This window comes from Theropithecus gelada, chromosome 17 (genome assembly GCF_003255815.1).
Source record: "Theropithecus gelada isolate Dixy chromosome 17, Tgel_1.0, whole genome shotgun sequence".
In the NCBI taxonomy this organism is placed as follows: domain Eukaryota; kingdom Metazoa; phylum Chordata; class Mammalia; order Primates; family Cercopithecidae; genus Theropithecus; species Theropithecus gelada.
Window position 1 is genome coordinate 91036404 of NC_037685.1, and position 19600 is coordinate 91056003.

The 19600-nt window shown below is 39.9% G+C and overlaps 1 long non-coding RNA gene across 1 annotated transcript; it reads right to left on the minus strand.

Annotated features, from left to right (window-relative positions):
- Window positions 1-275: 275 nt before the first annotated feature.
- LOC112611135 lies at window positions 276-877 on the minus strand. The gene is made up of 2 exons (XR_003116553.1): window positions 809-877; window positions 276-632 (listed from the first exon to the last, which is right to left on the minus strand). It is a non-coding gene; the product is annotated as an uncharacterized LOC112611135 (long non-coding RNA).
- Between the last annotated feature and the right edge of the window lie 18723 nt (window positions 878-19600).

A 19600-nucleotide genomic window follows, 5' to 3' on the forward strand; every position in this document is an offset into this window, starting at 1 on the left:
TTCTTGAAAAAGAGTGATGAGACCATGATCAAAGACTGGTCTTTTTGGTTGAGATAAAGTGCCAAATGTCTGATAACATTAGATTAATTTGAGACCCAGAGAACGTTTGGGTCAAGCCAACAAACTTATCTTTATTTGAGCTCTTAGCAACCTGTATGGCAGGTGTTTATTACTCTTGGACAAGTGCCTTCTGTTTATCTGGAAAGCGTTCATTGAGACATGAGTCTCCATTATGTAGGTGTGACATGAAGTGGTAAGAAGTTGTCATGCAAATCCATGTTGTAAGGAACCATGTTTTATTAGGAGAAGATGTTCATGATGAAGAATTTCTTAGACAAAATGCAGATTAGACTCATGTTTACATCATCCCCAATTATAAGATCCCCAGAGAAAATGTGTCATTGTCCTCCATGAAGTTGTGCTTATTTCAGGCAAAATTATTTTTGATGCGTATGCCTCCTTTCTTGGTGCCTGGTAAACAATAACTCCAGCTGTCAAGTGCTAATGCAAGAGATGGAAATTCCATTTTTCTTTTCTTCTACAGGAAACACAAAGATCCTCCATGCAATCTCCTGGGCTATTGTCATATGGTATGATTTATGTATTTCTTGTATGTTTCTTTCTTTTTAAATCTGGAAGTATATTCTTTTGTTTTATGGGGCTATTTATTCTCTTGACATCCTTGGATGTGAGTTAATGGAACCATGATAAAAGGATAGAGAAGTGGAACAAACAAGCCTGATGGTATAGATTCAGGACTGCCTGACAGATTAGGGATAGCAAGGAGAGGAACAAAAGATAAAATCACCTGATTCATGTGCACTGGGATGGTCTAAAAAAAACTAGTGCTTGAAGTTTCACTATGCTGTAACTCTGGAAAAGAAACACAGAAAAGATTAGGTTATTATTATAGGAATTGAGAAAAAAATTTTTTTAAAAAAAATTAATTTTGATATACAAAATCTAAAAGCTTAATCTAAGAGCCTAGAACAATGTTTTGTGCTCAATGAGCATTTTATAAACATTTGTTATTTAAAGTCAGGGAAAGAGTTTATGGATGTGAGAACAATGGAATGGAGTGGACACACAACTATTATTTTATCTGCAGAGAAGAGCATCCACTCCCCTTCTGGCCATGCCCAACTCATATGGCTGAGATTGGAAGCTGCCATCCTCCTACAGATTCCGCTGTGGTGATTGATGTAGAAATGGAAACCTAAATTAAAATAATCCTAGCGCCTTCCCTCCACGGTAATTGGCCCAAAGAAGAACACTTAACACAAGCTGAGCCAATTGGAGGACTTCTCCCAATTTTTCAAGTTGGAACCATGGAAAGTGATAAAACTGGAATAATGTAAGCTTGAAAACTGCTGTTGCCTAGTGTCCCAAACTCCATACTCAGGCGGAAATGAGTCTGAGATGGTGAAGTCAACCTGTGGATGGAGACAAGAGGGGAAAGGGTCCTGACCACATTTGACCCTGGTTCCAGCTGTCCCCTAGGTCCAGTTTTATCTCTGCCCTTTATAATATTTGTCCACTTGAGCCAACACTGCCCCAAGAAAGAGTTTTGACTAATACAAGGAAAAGTTAAACTTGAACAAGATAGATTTGGGAGTAATCTAGGCTCTAAGCAATAGGAGGTAAAGGATTATATCATTCATCTTTATAATCACAGTGCATAAAATAGTGCTTGGTACACAGTTGGCAGTCAATAACTCTACAGTTTTTCAAAATATATTTATCAAGTGTCTGGAGAACATGCTAATTACTGAGAATAAAATAGTGAGCAAGACAAGTGCAGTCCTTGCCCTTAAGAAGCTTTCAAGTGGAAAGCACAGAGAAAATGATAACTGGCAATGATAGCATAATAAAAAGTAATACTTTTTTTTAGGAGACTGGGTCTCATTCTGTCTCCCACACCAGAGTACCAAGGTATGATCATAGCTCACCGTAGCCTCAAACTCCTGGGCTCAAACCATCCCCCCGCCTCAACTTTCTGAGTAGCTGAGACTACAGGCATGTGCCACCGTCCTTAGCTAATTATTATTTTATTTTTTATAAAGACGGTATTTCAGTATGTTGCCCAGGCTGGACTTGAACTCCTGGCCTCAAGAGATCCTTTCTGTCTCAACCCCCAAAATGTTAGGATTACAGACATGAGCCACTACCCCTGGCCAAGTAATACTTTTTTGATAGGGGGAATATATGATTAGTTATAGTTTTGGTATGACAAGCAGATAGCCTAGCTAATCCAAGTTAAAAAGGGAATTATTAGTTAATGGGGTATCTCACAGAACACAAGAGGAGGAACACAGCCTGACTTTTGGGAGGACAGGGACTGGGAATTGCAGAGTCATTGTCTCCCTAGGAAATGTTCTGACTCTCCTCTCTGCTTCTCCTTTTCTTTTCCCAAAAACTGTGTTATTTGCTCCCCAGTCCAAGTGCTGTTGTAAAACTGGTCACAGCTTTTAAGTACAGACCTGTCCAGAGAAGACAATTATATTGACCAGAATTCCCCTAAGGAGGAATATCTACTCTTGAAAGTAATGCTTCAATAAGCTCTTCGATTAGCTGATTGGCTTAGTAGGTGAGCCCTCAGGGCATGCTCACGTCTGAAAAGATGCTTGCTATAAATTACTATGCACCAAACGTGGAGGAGAATTAGTGTGGCCCAGGAGAGAGACAGAGTTAGGAAGGAGAGGGAGAGGGGAGGGACTGAATGAACTCTCCCACCTCCATTCCATTTATAGTAAAGACTATTAAAATTATAAGATACTGGTGATGATGGATATTTTACTGGAAACTAACAAAAGAGCTGAGTTGTCTGGGTTGCAGCAAAATAAGACAGTGCCGGGAGCAGGAACAACCAAGTCACACAAGCTAAAGGTTTAGCCACCTAGAGAGGTTGACTCATTCTCTTTGTTCAATTTCAGATGACCAGGAAAGAATTCTGGTTGGCTTATCTTGGGACAAGTGGGGCTGATAGAAGAGTGGGATTATGTACAAAATGACAGTTGGATCCACATTTATGTTGGGGTCGGCTGGGGTGTTACCAGTGGAATGTATCACAGTTACCGGCTACGAATCTGTATGGGTTTACAACAACCTCAATTCTTGCTTCCTCAGAAGAAAGAATTCCACTGAGGGGCATAAGGCAGAAAAACAGACCAAGGCAAGGTTCAGAGCAGCAGTGGAAGTTTCTTTAAAAAGGCTTTAGAATAGGAAAAAAAGGAAAGTACACTTGGAAGAGACCCAAGCAGGCAACTTGAAGGACAAGTGCGTCATTTAACCTTGATCCTAGGACTTTAAAGGCTGGCCCACTTCTGGTGTCTTGCCTCCCTTTCCCACGATTCTTCCCTTAGCGTGGGCTGCCCGCATGCACAGTGTCCTCCTTACCTTTGGGAAGTGAACACTCCTACTGTGTTTAGGAAGTTGTAAGCTTAGCCATCTGAGGCGTTCTTCCCTTTTCTGATGGAGTGCCACAGGAAGGTCATGCGCCACCATTTTGTCTCATAATGCGCATGCCCAGGAAGTTGCTTTTTCTCACATCTGCATTCAGTCAACACTTTGGTGCAACAGGTGTAGACCATCAGGAAATGGCCTCTCCCTGGCACTAGCTGCCAATTTATCACTTTTAGAGAGGCGATGTGATAATTGCCAAACCATCACTCAACATTCCTGGTGGAGGGGAGGGCGCCCTCTCCTGTCCTGTTCATGCTTAACTACCCCTAACAGAGGGTCAGTTAAGGGAATTTCTTGTGAATTGGTCAGAGCTTTCAAAAGGTCTTCAATAGAGGACAGAAATGGGTGTCTAGAATATATGTGTGAGAGACATCTCGTCCAAGCTAAATATTCTTTGAGTGAAAGAATTAATACACAGAACTTTCTTGGATGGCTTGGCAAACGCTGTGATATAAACAGAAGAAAGACAAAGCTATGGGTCATCAGAAGTCTAGAGTGAGAAAAAGATATGAGGTGAACAGAGGGTCAGGAGAATCTGCGGTGTCAAGTAAAGTAGAAGCCAAGACAGAGAGAAACACTAGGAGCCTGTGGATGAAGAGGGTGAAATAATGAAACATAACCATGTGATAGCTGAAGGGTGTTCCAGTTCTCCTTGAGGTCTGACTTGATGAGCAAAGGGCTATTATCCTGAAGACCTGGTTGTTTTGTTTAACTCCTGGATGTTTTTCTCTGTGTGTGTGTGTGTGTGTGTGTATGTGCGTGTTTACCTTACCTACCTTCCTTCCTTATTTTTTAACATATCCTTACAAATAACTCTTATTACCTGAGATGCCCTAGGCATGTTTGTGATCCTGAAAATCTGAGAGAGTTTAATAACAAAACCACCAAGGAAGAAAGGAAGGAAGAAAAGAAAAAGAGAGATCATTCTTCTTATCAAGTAGGAGCTAACTTCTCTCCTCCAATTGCTGTTTTATTCTTATTTCAGTTTTCCTGCCCATCTCCACTTCTTTATTCTTTGTGATCCTTTCTCTCCTAGCCTTCAAAAAAAAAAAAAAACACCAAACCTAAACCTAATCCTACCTTTCTCCTTTGCTGTTCTATTTAGTTACAGTATAATGATGTACAGAGCTCACCAGGTTACTCAACACTTGACTTATGCAAATTTGACCTTATACAAATTATTATATAAGGAACACAGTAAAGTTTTAGAAATGTAGAAAATTTGCACTTTATATGAAAACAAAAAGTAGCCTAGTGCATAGATGAATGTTAAGAAACCAATTGCCCTCCATCTTCTGTTGTTTTGATGCATCATGTCACATTGCCATGTGTTAGAATCACAGCCCTCCATCCTTGACTCTACCGTAGTACAGGATGCAGTTAAGCGCTGAGACCCTGGGATCTGGCTGCTTGGATTTGTATCCTTTTTCTACCATTTTCTAGCTGAATGACCTTGAGTAAGTCACTTAAATCCTCTAAGCCTCAATTTTCTTTCTTTCTTTCTTTCTTTCTTTCTTTCTTTCTTTCTTTCTTTCTTTCTTTCTTTCTTTCTTTCTATCGTTAGTTCCTTCCTTCTTTCCTTCCTTCCTTCCTTCCTTCCTTCCTTTCTCCCTCCCTCCCTCCCTTCCCTCTCTCTCTCTCTTTCTTTCTTTCTTTTGTTTTGATGGCGTTTCACTCTTCTTGCCCAGGCTGGAGTGCAATGCTGCAATCTCGGCTCACCGCAACCTCCGCCTCCAGGTTCCAGCGATTCTCCTGCCTCAGCCTCCCAAGTAGCTGGGATTACAGGCATGTGCCACCATGCCTGGCTAATTTTGTATTTTTAGTAGAGACAGGGTTTCTCCATGTTGGTTAGGCTGGTCTCCAACTCCCAACCTCAGGTGATCACCTGCCTCAGCCTCCCAAAGTGCTGGGATTACAGGCGTGAGCCTCCCTGTGCCTGGCCTAAGCCTCAATATTCTAATCAATGAAGTAGGGGTAATGTTTTCTTTCTCAGAGTTGTTATAAGAGATAGATCAGGTATGGAGCTTCAGTGGCACAATCAGTTGGTGCATGGTACTCATACAGAAATAGATCAGGTACTCTTAGCATAATAGCAGTCTGTAGTAAATACCCTTGCTAGTAAATTCAGAGTTTGATGTTGTTGACCCCAATGGCAAGGCTTCTTCTTTTCCTGACCGACGTATTAAATCTTTTTCTACTTTTAAGTTATGACAAAAACCCAAAAGAACAACTGCATAAACTAGAGAATCTGTTATAGCAAATCTAGCACTGTGGGGGTTCAGATCTAAGATTAGTCTTTTTTTTTTTTTTTTTTCCTTAGGGGAGTTGAACTGAGCTACTATAGTGATGAAGTGAATTGATATTCCTCCAAAATGCTTTTCCAGATGTTTAGCAAAGCTCTCAATTCCTTCTATTCCAATCATGGTCTTTCATTCTAAGTTCTCCTGAATTATTAAGTGAAAGGGGTGGGTGGGAGGCGGGTGAATGGGGTGGGAATACTTAAACCTGGTTTGGAGAAAGTGAAAGTAAAGGGAGGAGAGCAATATTGAAGATTGTAACCTAAATATTCTCCCTATAAATACAACTTCCTGCAGAAACTCAGGTCAGATGTCTTTAAGCTGCAATACAGTAGAATAAAACATTCTCCATCTCTCATTGAATGGAGAATTTATCAGGCTGCATTTTTAAAAATCTACTTTTGTGGAACTAGTGAGAGTCTCTGGGAACCAAGTTCATATCCATAATAATGAAGCTAGATAAGGGTACGTGACTCAGATTCTGCCCATCAAAACAAACCATCGAAGCACCATGTGAAAGGCTTTGATAAGGCCCTGTGAAGACAGTTTATGCAGTTCATTTGTCATTGAATATGGTTTCATCCTTAGCACCACATTTTTAAACAGCTTGATTTTTAAAAAATCAACAGTCCTTGAGTAAGAATAATATCAGGACAACAATCTTCAATTTAATATTGAGGACCCTTTTTCGCATCTTTTTTAGCTTTAAACTGACTTGTATCGTAGTCTAAATTCCAACAGTGACTTTCAAATGCTTCCAGATTAATTCTTTCTTACTTTTGTCATGTAGCACATGTACAGTCTCTTTTTTACTAGTGGTTTTCAAACTTGCGTTTTGAGCTGAGAAATCTCTTATCAAATAAAATCTGACTCAGAACCCAACAGCATAGTGGAACTGCTCAGGAAGTATTTCCTATCTGGAAAATCATTGCCCTATACCAAAAATACTTTCACTGACAGGTTTCCTAACCAGAATAGAGGAACATTAAAAATCTAAGTTGCTCAAAGAATAGAAATTTGTTAAGTAACATATGTAGAAAATAATATATAGTAACTATGGTCTTGAAAAAGTTGAATTCCAGGATTAGGCTTTGTGACCAGAAATAGAAATGGCTACACAGGTTCAAGACTGAATTTCCCAGTCTGCATTCCCCATCTCCTGCAGGTGGGAAGGGCTGAGGCTCTGGAGCAGCACATTAGCAGTTAGCTCTCTTGCCTCTCTCCTGAATGGATATCCTCCCAATAATTCAACATTGCACATGTCCTAAGCCTAGGACTTTCAAACTGGGTAACTGATCCAAACACTGGGAATGTGGGTTCAGAATATGACCCATTTGGGAGAAAACCTAAATGGGTCATATTCTGGACCCATATTCCCAGTTGAGACAGTACAAATGATAGTGGCGGGAGGTGATTGCCTAGGCAGATAGGGGCAGGCTGCTGGTGAACCCCTTGAAACCAAAGATTAAACTAAAGCCGGAAAACTGAGCCACAAGTCTCGAATAAATTCATGGATTGGATTGGAAACATCTCTTCCTGTTTGGCATGCTTTCCTCTGATTGATCGCCTCCCTTCACCTATTTAACATATACCTACCCTTCCCTAATTGTTTTTTTACACTGTCATGCCCACCTTTTGTGATGCCTTTGTTTTAGGCTCTTTTGCATACTCACAAACCAATCAGCATGCACTCTCCCATTCTGAGCCCATAAAAGCCCTGGACCCAGACACACTGAGAGAGAGACCACCCAACTTTGGGTGGGGGACCACCCTTCCCTCCCCCTGCATTGAGAACTGTTCATTCACTCAATAAAATTCTCCATCCTCCTTACCCTTTGATTGTGAGTGTAACCTCATTCTTCTTGGACATGGGATAAGAACTCAAGAACCACCAAATGTGGGTGCAAGCTGTAATACAGGCAGGCAGGGGCACAGCTGTGGGCTAAGCTGGTGCACGAGCCAGGTGTGGCCTGGTGGGCCGAGTCGGTGAAGTGCCTCCTGCAGCAGGCCTGGGGCCAAGTGAGGCCCAGGTGTGTGCGTCGCTGGCCATGGAGGGCCCCAACTGGCAAAGTAGTAGACAAAAATCCTGCACCATAAAGATATACTCCTAAGTTACTTAGACTTTGACATAAGACTGGAGAGAAAGATTTTTTCTTCCAACACAAGCATGCCAAACCTTATTTTGCTAAAGGGAACTTTGATCCCAGAGGCACTATTCTACAAACAGAAATCCCCTGCATTATATTTGAGAAGACTAACCATCTTTAAGATGAGTCCCCATTTTCCAGTTCTAGAGTGGAACCCTTGGTTTTTATAAATCTACCAGGGAAAAACATTTCCATATCCTAAACAAAGCTACCTGGCAGAGTAGCAGAGTTGGGCATTCAGTAGTAAGGCCCTACTTGCATAGCACAAAGCTAGATGTGTCAAAGTGTTATGAATTGTTCATGGTATGTGACAATCATGATTATATATTTCAGTGTTGTACCTTTGCATTGAAAAGTTTCTTTGCCTGAGTTTTCAGTTTCTCTGTTGTTCCTTCAAAGCAGGCAGCCACCATCTCTGAGAGCTGCTGCTATCACAGTAAATAAGAAGTTATGTGCTTCCTATCTGTCTCCTCATAACTAACTCTCTTCATTAAAGTTGGAAGGAACAGTGGTATGCTGAAGCTGGACAATACAGGCTCATTAGAGCTGACTGTTACATTTTCAGGAATTTTATTTTATTAGGTTGGTGCAAAAGTAATCAAAAGTCATGGCAAAAATTGCAGTTACTTTTGCACCAAACTAATACATATCACTATTAAAAATTAAATGGTATAACCTTAGAATTAAATAAATTTCTTTTTAAAAAGGTAACAAATAATCCAAACCCTTCACATCTTAGTGATTTTACTACATTTTACAACAATCTATACTCATTATTTATGGTCATATTATCTATATGGTAGAAATATCATATAAAACTGTGCAACTCTTTTCCACTCCACATTCAGTGATGTCACATGGGTAGCTTGAAATGAACTATGAGCATTTACACCATGGAAATTGGCAAACACAAAAAAATAGGGCTATTTATTTATTTCAAGATAATTAGTTGTTAAATGTTTACCATCACACCATTGACAATGAGAGTATGAATAGATGTCAATTCCTTTGCCAATACTTGACAAAACAATTACTTAGGTTTACATGACTGGCTAGTGAGATATTTTGCCATCAACTATCTATTTTTATAATATTGTGAGCCTTGATACTCACAACTGAATTCCTTCATTCTCTCTTTATCACCAGTGAAAATTGTAAATCAGCAGCAATAAAGAATTAAATTGGGTTTCATCAAGAAATAAAAATGATGCCAATCAACTATGTGGGTAGCATTTTATGCTGTTAGAAAAGAAGTAAATATATGAAACTCATAAGTCTATTGCATGAATGTATCAGTCAGAGATGGAGAAAAAGCTTTCACAAGGGGAGGGACATACATTGTGTTTTGTGAAAACAATGTGCTAATATAAGGAAATGCACTGCATGGGTTCATAATTTGGTAATTATATGAGTTCGTTAGTTGCTATATATTTGCTGTGCAGTAGTTTGTCCCTGATAGAAAGCTTTACTGAAGATCCTGGGATTAGGTCACAGAAGAAGGATTTAGTAAACATCTAATGGCTATTGTCAATGTGGCTCACATTCAAAGCCAGACCCATCTGTAGAGGGGGATCCCTTGTGTGGTGCCTTTCTGTTTCATTTCCTTCACCAGGGAAGTCACAGTATTTCTACTTCCTGGGAGTCCAGGCCCTGAGCCCCAGAGAGTATTCACCTCCACCTTATGTCCTACATCCCTAGTGCTTAATGTTTGTCTGAGGATTAACCTTATTCCTGAATAATTAATCCTAATAACATTTTCATTAGTGAGTAAAGGATATATATATGTTTGTGTGTGTGTGTGTGTGTGTGTGTGTGTGTGTGAGTTCTGCTGTAAAATTTCAGAGGACCAAAAACTCTGTGATAAAGATAAATAGTATTTTAATGCAATATATTTTAAAAATTAAACTTAATGCAAAAAACCCATGATTCATAGAATATCAAAATCTGAAATAAAGACAGGATTAGACTTTAGGATAAGGGTGCTGTTCCCACTAGTGAACCAGGCTTCCCAGTGGAATGCGTTTATTCCCATTTTCATTTGTTTCCTGTGAGTTTGCTCAATTAACTGTTTCTTTTCTCTCCTAAATTTTCAGCTTCTATATAGGCATTCATTTCCCAAAGCCTACAAACTTGCTAAGTTCCAACCACTTTGAAATGAAAACAAAAGCAAGAACTGCCTCATTTCAATTCCCTTGATTTTTCTCCTGTTAATATCCCACGCATTTTCCTTTATACCAAAGTTCCTTGAAAAAGTAACCTGTGCTCAGTGTCTTTATATTTTTACCTCCCGTTTGGCATTTCCTCACCGCACAATGTTCATTATTCCTGTCTTTTGTGTGTTGGGGGGAGACAGGGTCTTGCTCTGTCACCTAGGCTGGGGTGCAGTGGGATGAATTTGGCCCACTGCAACCTCTGCCTCCCGGGTTCAAGCAATTCTCTTGCCTCACCCTCCCAAGTAGCTGCGATTACAGGCGTACACCCCCACACCCAGCAAATTTTTGTATTTTTTATTAGAGATGGGGTTTCACCATGTTTGCCAGGCTGGTCTTGAACTCCTGGCCTCTAGTGATCCACCCACTGTGGCCTCCCAAAATGCAGGGATTGCAGGCATGAGCCACCGCGCTTGGCCTTTCCTGTCTTTTTGAGAAATCTCCTCTTTTTGACCTCTATGATATCACATTTTAATTATTCCTTTTTCTACCTCCAAATATTCCTTCTCAGTCTTACTTGCAATCTCATTTATTTCTGCCCTTTCTTAAAATGTTGGCAATCATCAGGTGCTAGCATCATCCTCTGCTTCCCTCACCCCTCCTTCAGTGACTACATCAACTCCCATGGGAGAACTATCAAAAACAAGCATACAACACTTATTTCCAGCTCTGAACTCTCTCCTGGGATACAGATTTTTATATAGACAGCCTACTAGACAGCCCCTCTTGGCCACTCATAGACACCTCAACCTCAACATATCCTAACACACTCATTACGTATCTCATTCACCACCACTCTGGTTGGCTTCACCTCTACTATTTATCTGGTTGAATGGCACAGGAATTCAACAAGGAAGCATGAAGCCACTCCAGAGCACTCCTTTTCCTCAAAGGCTAGAGCCCTGAGTACTCCTAAAGACACCACCTCCAGCATCCGTGGAGCTGCCAAGAGAAGCCCTCAGAATTTCACTTAGTGTTCGCACACAGGACTTGCAGGACAACCTGTGATCCTGGAAAAACCATCCCACATTATCACATTGTATTCCTCTTCTGTGCCCTCACCTTCTGCTTCTCTTCTTCCTGCTTCCTCTGTGCCAGAAATGCTAGCCTTCCTGCTTCTGCCTGGACCTTTCTTCCTCCAGATACACAGCTCCCCACCTTCCTTTGCTCATCTGTCTACTGATAGAAATATCTGCCCTTGAGGCCTTTCCTAACCACCCCACATAAAATTAGCAACCTACTCCCCTACTGTTCTCTTTTCTTCCTATCCAGCTTCATTTCCCTTCATAGCACTTATACACACCTGACTTATTTTGTTTGTTTATTTTTCTTCTCTGTTAAAATGTGCATCCCCTGAAACCAGGGTCTAGCTTACTAACTATATTTTCATCACCTAGAACAGTGTTCAATCTTTAGTAGAAACACAACATACATTTGTTAAATGACTGTATGATTAATTACTATCATACCTACTCCTTCAACATTTATTGTCTCTATCAGTTTCCTTGGATATTCCTCACATATTCAATAAATATTCACTCAGCTCCTCATACGGGGCTTACAGAGTGCTGGCTGCTGCCATTGTCACTGCTGCAGGACTCATTGTCTCCAGCCTGGACTCTTGGAATTGTCTCGTAATTGGTTTCCTTGCTTATAGTCAGTTCTCCTTTTTATCTGTTCTTCATGCTGTTGCTAGGCTGTCTTTCCAACTTAGCTCAAATTGATAGCTTCTCTGTGAAGCGTTTCTCAATAATTTCAATAGAATGTCTTGCCTTTCCTTGTGCCTCAATGTGTCTTGTACAGATGGTTGTAATAGCACACATACTATGGCACTTTGCTGAACATATTTATACATCTGTCATGTATTATTAGACTATAAACTCACTGAGGACAGATGCTATAGTCTTTTATTTGCCTTGAGTTTTATTTATCCTCACTATTTAACACAAATGTTGTTTAATACCAGGGCTATCATGAATGCTTGATAAATATTTGTTGAATAAGTAACATCATAGTGTTATCAACAAATTAACTGTCTTTATGCCAGAGAATCTAAAGCACTTACACACAAATCATAGCATGTTTTTCTAACTTTTTAAAAAATGATATGAACATACATCTTTGTATGATAGGTAAAAAACAGGTATTATTATCTCCCTCTAACAGAAGGAGGATTGGATTTATATCTGCTTCCTAAGATTAGTTTGCACCCATAACTGGATTGATAGCATCAAGTCTAGTGTGCAGATTATTAAATTGGATGCTGAGGGATCAGCAAAGAAAAGTAGAAACATTCTCTGCCTTCAAGGATCGTATTACCTGAAGGGGAAGACAATACCCATAGAAAATAGGTAGGAAAATAGGTCCATTGAAGCTCTTCTAAACAATCCTAAAAATGGACCACTCAAATATTGAGAGAAAGGAAAAAATGCTGAAATGACATCTGTAATCAAACTGGGACTTCTATTGGAGATCAGCATCCGTATTCAGATGACAGCTGCTCTATCCAGAGGGCTGTACACAGGGAGACAAGTCACCTCTTCCAAGCCTGTAGTGCTCCCTAATGGTCAGCTGTCCGGAGCATGCAGAAGAATCGCAGCATCCTGACAGTTTAATTCTGAGCATCACTTCCGCAATTTACCTGGAGGGAAGAAACTGAAGGCAGAATGCATAGGGAGATGATGATGAATTCCTAACAACTATTCTAGGTTAAATACCACTGACAAGTCAATGGGTAGAAGGTTTCAGTTTGAAGGAGGCAGTTAAAAAGTGACTAACTCCATATTTCTAAAACGAAATCAAAACTCTACCAGGAATTCAGCTTCAAAATTGTGATAGTTTGGTTTTCTGGGAAAATGACTGTGTACAAAGAGAACAAGGCAGGGAAGTCAGTTAACATTTCTAGGCACTTTGCATGTGTTTTAAATAGTTCTTTCAAACCCTCTCCCAAATGAATCCTCACAACAATATTGTGAGATAAATATTACTAATTCCATTATTATAGATGGGGATATTGTAGAAAATAAAGGCCCACATGAAAACAGTATGTCTTTTTATCAGTGTTGATATACTCATGAATACTTATTGTAATCAGTAGGTTATAATCTATTAGTCTCATTTATTTTGTTACCGTTACCAGCTTTGACCATGGGGAGTTCCCTCAAGTGGACTCTGGTATCCTTTTCACATGACTCCTCAATTTTTTATTGTTTCCTTACCTTCTGGCATCACAAGATATTTCAGGTTCCCCTTGTATTTCTTTTTCGTCAACTCTGGAATCAGCCAAGAAGCCCTGGTTCCTTTTATTTGAGAATGGTTTTAAAATGAAAATGCGATCTGAGCGCTGGGTGGGCTCATTTGCCAAGGTGTTATTGTTTCCAGGGGCTCACAGAGAAAACAGGCGAGAAATATATGTATGTATACACATACGTAAGTTCCATGTACTTCCATCTACATCTTTTCTATCTCTAGCTATCTCAAATAGATCAAAAACACCAGTTCACGCTGATATCTCAGATTCCAAACCACCAACTCAGGGTTCGTTCTAGCCTGTCCCATCTCTGTCTCCAACAGTGAGGAACCAGACTCTCATTACCCCCAATATATTTATTTATTTGAGCAGTCCTAGAATATATACAAAGTAGTTATTGAATTGCTAACTCATACACTGGTGAAAAACAAATTCAGTAACAATATTTGTGAACAGTTTTGTTTTTTTTTTTTTTTTTTGTCTTTAGCCTTACAAAATATAGTCAAAACATTGTTTTTCAAATTTGTTGCTGTATTTCATTTTGGATGTTCTCTACTTCCTAATTCATTTTGACTATTTATTCAGTATGACTAACACGATCATGATACCAAAAGTCAAAGCACGTATGTGTGTGCGTACATATATATATATATATATATGCACACATATATATCTAAAGATATAATCAGAGAAATGTCACCTCCCTTTAGTCCTTCTCCTTTGTTCCTGCTCTCCCATTCTTTCTATTGAGTCCCTACCCATCTCCTTTGGGTAACCAATCTCATTAGTTCAGGTTTATTCTTCCTGTGTTTCTATTTGCACAAACAAGAAGATACATGTATATTTTCTTTTCCTTTTTTTGTTTTCTTTCTTTCTTCTTCTTTTATGTTTTTTTTGGTTTTTTTTTTTTTTGTTTTTTTGTTTTTTTTTTTAGACTCTCACTCTTTTTCACAGGCTGGAATACAGTGGCATGATCACGACTTACTGCAGCCTCGACCTCCTGGGCTTAGGTGATTCTCCCACCTCAGCTTCCAGAGTAGCTGGGACCATAGGCTCATGCCATCACATCCTGGTAACTTTTGTATTTTTTGTAGAGACAGGGTTTCACCATGTTGCCCAAACTGGTCTCGAACTCCTAGGCTCAAGAAATACACCCACCTCAGCTTCCCAAAGTGCTGGGGTTACAGGCATGAGCCACCACACCTGGCCTTATGTGTGTACTTTTTAATACTATGTTATACACACTAGGATGTACATAACATCCTAGGATTGCATTTGGCTTTTTCATTTAAAAGTATATTCTGGGGCTGGGCACGGTGGCTCATGTCTGTAATCCCAGCACTTTGGGAGGCCAAGGTGGTCGGATCACCTGAGGTCAGGAGTTCAAAACCAGCCTGACCAACATGGAGAAACCCTGTCTCTCCTAAAAATACAAAATTAGCCAGCGTGGTGGCACATGCCTGTAATCCCAGCTACTCAGGAGGCTGAGGCAGGAGAATCACTTGAACCCGGGAGGCGGAGGTTGCAGTGAGCCGAGGTCACGCCATTGCACTCCAGCCTGGGCAACAAAAGCGAAACTCTGTCTGAAAAAAAAAAAAAGTATATCCTGGAAATTAATCCATATCACTAGTTTCTTGCTGAATGTTCCTGGTCTTTTAGGTAACAAGCCTCTGCTTTGTCCCCCAGTTCTGCCAGGAGTTCAATTGTCCAGAGAGCCTTTCTCCTCCTCCAGATCCCAAATTTGGCTGAGGAAATGTTTGTCTCCCTTTTATTTTTGTTCTTTGAGGGGACCTTTAGTCTATGTCTCTCTTGGAATTTAGATAACACCATCCCTGGGGCATGGCCACATCTGGACTCATCTTTGAACCCTGTCACTGAAGGGATTCAGTGCTGCTTCAGAGACCAGGTGGCTAGGGGAACGTGTGTGAAAATGGAATAGAATGCATCAGATAAAGGTATGGACTTAGAAACAAGATGGAAACATGAGGGCATCCATCTGGGACTGGCTTTACCTTATCTTACCCTCCTCCCTCCCCATCACACTGTTGCTTCTTTGAACCATCTCTACTTCTTTTCCCTTTCAAAGCAACTCTGATGTTTACTTCATCTGCTCTCCTCTGTGTGTCGGTAGAAAGGGGATTATTTCTTTTCTCCACGGTTTCCCCTGTTGAATGAGGTCCCTTGATAACAAACTTTCCAAATCAGTTGTTTCCTAAACATATTTTCAAACATTCAACCAGCTTTGGTCTTTACTAGATCCTCTTTTGGGAATGCCTTTCTACTCCTTCTCTACCTGGAGAACTCCGGCTCAGCAGATAAATATATCATTATCTTTGTCACATGGTCCCAGTCTCCCTTTTCCTGGAAACCCTGTGGAATGAGTTCATCCCTCCTCTATGCTCCTACAGCTCCCTGTGTACTCCTTATTACAGCATTTTCCGCATTATGTCATTATGTTGTAATTAGATGTTTGCAGATCTGTCTCCCCCCACTAGACCATGACTGCTTGAGGCCTGGGATAATTATGTTTTATTCTTCTTTGTGTCTCCAGTGCCTTGCAGTATCTGCCACATAGTGGGTGCTGAGTAATGTTTAAATGATTTCATTAACTATACTTCTTTGTCACACATGCACAGTCATTTAGCACAGATACAGAAAGGGAGCAACTCTAAAGAGATTTCACGCATTCTGCTAACAAGGAGGAAACTAAAGCACTAGGGTTAAGTCAGAAGTTTCTGTTTTTTAGCTGATGATTAGGTCTTGCCCGACCCTTAAATTGAGAGAAGCACTGAATAAAATGGTCAGATTTTCCACAAACTCAACCCAGGCCAACTGGAGAAGTTTCACTCTTGCCTGGACCAAAAAGCATTAGAATACAGTGAGGGATGGGCTTATGGAATGGTTCTTCCTCTTCTGGAAGCAAATGTCTATAATAATTTAGGTCCCATTGGCTTGTATCTCAACCATGCAACTGGACTTATTAATTTGAACAACTAATTACTAACAACCTGCTGACCTGAAACTTCTTAGGATCCTCAGAGCAAGGAAATAACCTTCTCCAGGAGAGAGAATAAAAATAAAATAAAACAAAAGCAAGTCTGGCACCCAGCTATGTTGGTGTCTTCCAAAGTAGGAACACCACAATAAAGGCTTTCTGCTTCTGTTTCATTATGTGACAGTCAGAGACTGTAAACACTGTCGGTGGCAGAGAAAACAGTGTCTAGAAACAAATAAGAGAAACTAAAGATGAAACTGGGAATATGTGCACAGCTTATGCTTTGGTATTCTGTGGTCATGACAGCTTTTGCTCTTATGAACGTACTGAGTATGGTGTTCTTTTTCCCTGTAATGATTTCTGAAACTGTGTGACTTGTGGAATTTGCCTTAAAAAATGCAGTGAGTGTTTAATCGCTCAGGGTGTAAGTAACCACATTCTGTTCGACTGTGCTTCCAGCCCTCACTTTCCTCCTTATCAGTGACAGTATTCCAAACACTTGTCTCAATTTTCAGATCAAAGCTGATGAAAAACAGACCTCTAAAGGGTTGAATTGCCTTCTGCATTTTTGTTCATCGGAATAAAATACCTATACCACTTGAAAGGGCTGAGTTTTTTTTAGTGCCTCATCTGTAGATTGTAAATTCTGTTTTGCCTGCCTGCTTTACTTATTTCTTACTCTGTCAATGTCATCTGCTTCATGAAATGTATCTTTTAATTAATTATTCTTGTCTCAAGTTGTCTGCTGTGGCTCACTGTCAGGCAAGAATTCATATCAGTAAAATAGGATATGTTGCTCAATGGAAATATCTTGGCTTATTTCAACATGAGATTAACTTCATTTACCCAATAATCACCTTAATTGATTTTTCAGATAAATCTTTTTGTTGTTTATATTTTATTTGAAGTTGCATACAACATTGCTTTTCTAAAAGAGCAGAAATTCAGAAGCATGAGAACATTAAACTATAGAAGACCCTAGAAGTCTGATTGAAAAAACATTTAGAGAGAATTCTAAAGCTAGAAGCCAAGTTCAACGACACAATAACAATTCCATTCGTATTCTGGTCCCTGGGAAATCTCCAAAAAAGGCCTCCCAGAAATAAATAATAAAGTATGGATAGTTTGAAGAGGTTACACATGATTTGCCTGAGTTTATTAAAACAATGGAATCAGTTATAAATAATGCAGAAAAGATTTATAAAATAAGTGAAGGTAAATAGATTTAAAACAAATAGAAACAAGATGGGTGACAAAATAAGCAAACCTCTATGACTTTTTCAAAGGCAGCCTTTAAAAACAATGGTAGATTTTCAAAGCTATTTACTAAAGTGAACAGAAACAAACTTTGTATTTTTTGGAGAACCACAATTTAGTCCTGTTGGGATGAAATTGAGGTTCAAGGATTTACAGGTACTGGTAGAGTATTTCTGAAATGATAGGATCAGAAGTATTATTGAATTTAGAATTTTTAAAAAAATTTTGGAATATTTGCATATACACAATGAGATATCTTAGGAATGGAACCTAAGTCTAAACATGAAATTCACTTGTGTTTCATACACACTTTATACGCATAGCCTGAAAGTAATTTTATGCAATATTTAAAAATAATTTTGTGTAAGAAAGTTTTGACTGCAGTCAGGTGGGGAATTTTCCAGTTGGGGCATCATGTTGGTACTCCACAAGTTTCCTATTTTGAAGCATTTTTTTTTTCTTTTTTTTTGAGATGGAGTTTCACTCTTGCCACCCAGGCTGGAGTGCCATGGCACGATCTTGGCTCACTGCAACCTCCGCCGCCCAGGTTCAAGCGATTCTCCTGCATCAGCCTCCCAAGTAATTGGGATTACAGGCATGCACCACCACGCCTGGCTAATTTTTGTATTGTTAGTAGAGACAGGGTTTTGCCATGTCGGCTAGGCTGGTCTTGAACTCCTGACCTCAGGTGATCAGCCCACCTCAGCCTTGCATAGTACTGCGATTACAGGTGTGAGCCACCATGCTCGGCTTTGAGGCATTTTTGATTGGGGGTTTTTGGACTAGGAATGCTCAACTTGTATTTCTGAAAGGAGGATATTGTTTTCAGTGTAATCCTTCAGGACCGAATTTGTACTCCTTTCCTAAGGAGAATGAAAGGTCATCCTTCTTTTAGTCCAGATATTAGGAGCACTATAGTAATGTGATATTTGGTTATTATGACTGACTGCATGGTGTGGAAAGGTCACTGGACTAAAAAGGAAGAACTGTAGGTTCTCATCCCAGATGCATCATTAACTGGTTCTGTGACCTTGGGAAAAATCAATGAATTTGACAAATATTCCTTAATCACCTAGGTACTATGCAAGATGTCGGAGCTAAAATGGCAATAGGAAAAGTTCCTCGGCTTTCCCCTGAGAAAGACTGGCAGCAAAAAAAAAATAATAAAGAGCTACGCTTGCCACAGTAAGAAATAGATGGGATGGGTCTAGGGACAGAAATAGGCCTTCCAGGAATTTCAAGCCCTTTGGCCTTGCTAGATTCGAGGGTGCTTGACAAGGTGGGCCGAAGATAAGGCTGGAATCATAGACAGGCACCAAATTGTGCAGTGTCTTTTGCATTACAGTAAGAATTTGGACCTTAATGATGTATTCAGTAATACTCAAATTTTCGTATGCAATCGAATTACTTGGGGGAGTTTATTAAAACACAAGCATCTGCCCTTGAGTGACAACATCCGAATCTCCAGTGGCAGGATCAGGACACATGTATTTGACAAGCCCCTCAGGTGCTTCTGGTGTACACAAAAGTCTAAGAGCCACTGGTATAGTCAGTGGGGAACCACTGAAGACCCTGGCGTAAGGGAGTAACAACAGATTTGTATTTTAGAAAGATCACTGTGCAAAGAGCGTAGAGAATAGACTTGAGGGGTATGATCCTGGGGACAGGGAGACTGATTAAAAGATGATTTTCTTTGTAACTCAGGACCCAGCCTCCTCTCCTGGGTATATATCTGAGGAAAAAATCTGATATATGTACCTTAGGAAACAGTAGAAAAGTGTTCATGTGATGTGTGGAGTAGCAAAAAAAATAAGACTGTCCCAAATATCTGTGAATAGGAGAATAAATTGTGGTATTTTCCCATGAAAGAATATGCTACAACAGTGAAAATGAATGATTCAAATCTATATGCAATTAAATAGATGAATCTTACAAACATAGGGGTCCCCCTATCCTCAGGGGATATATTCCAAGACCTCCAG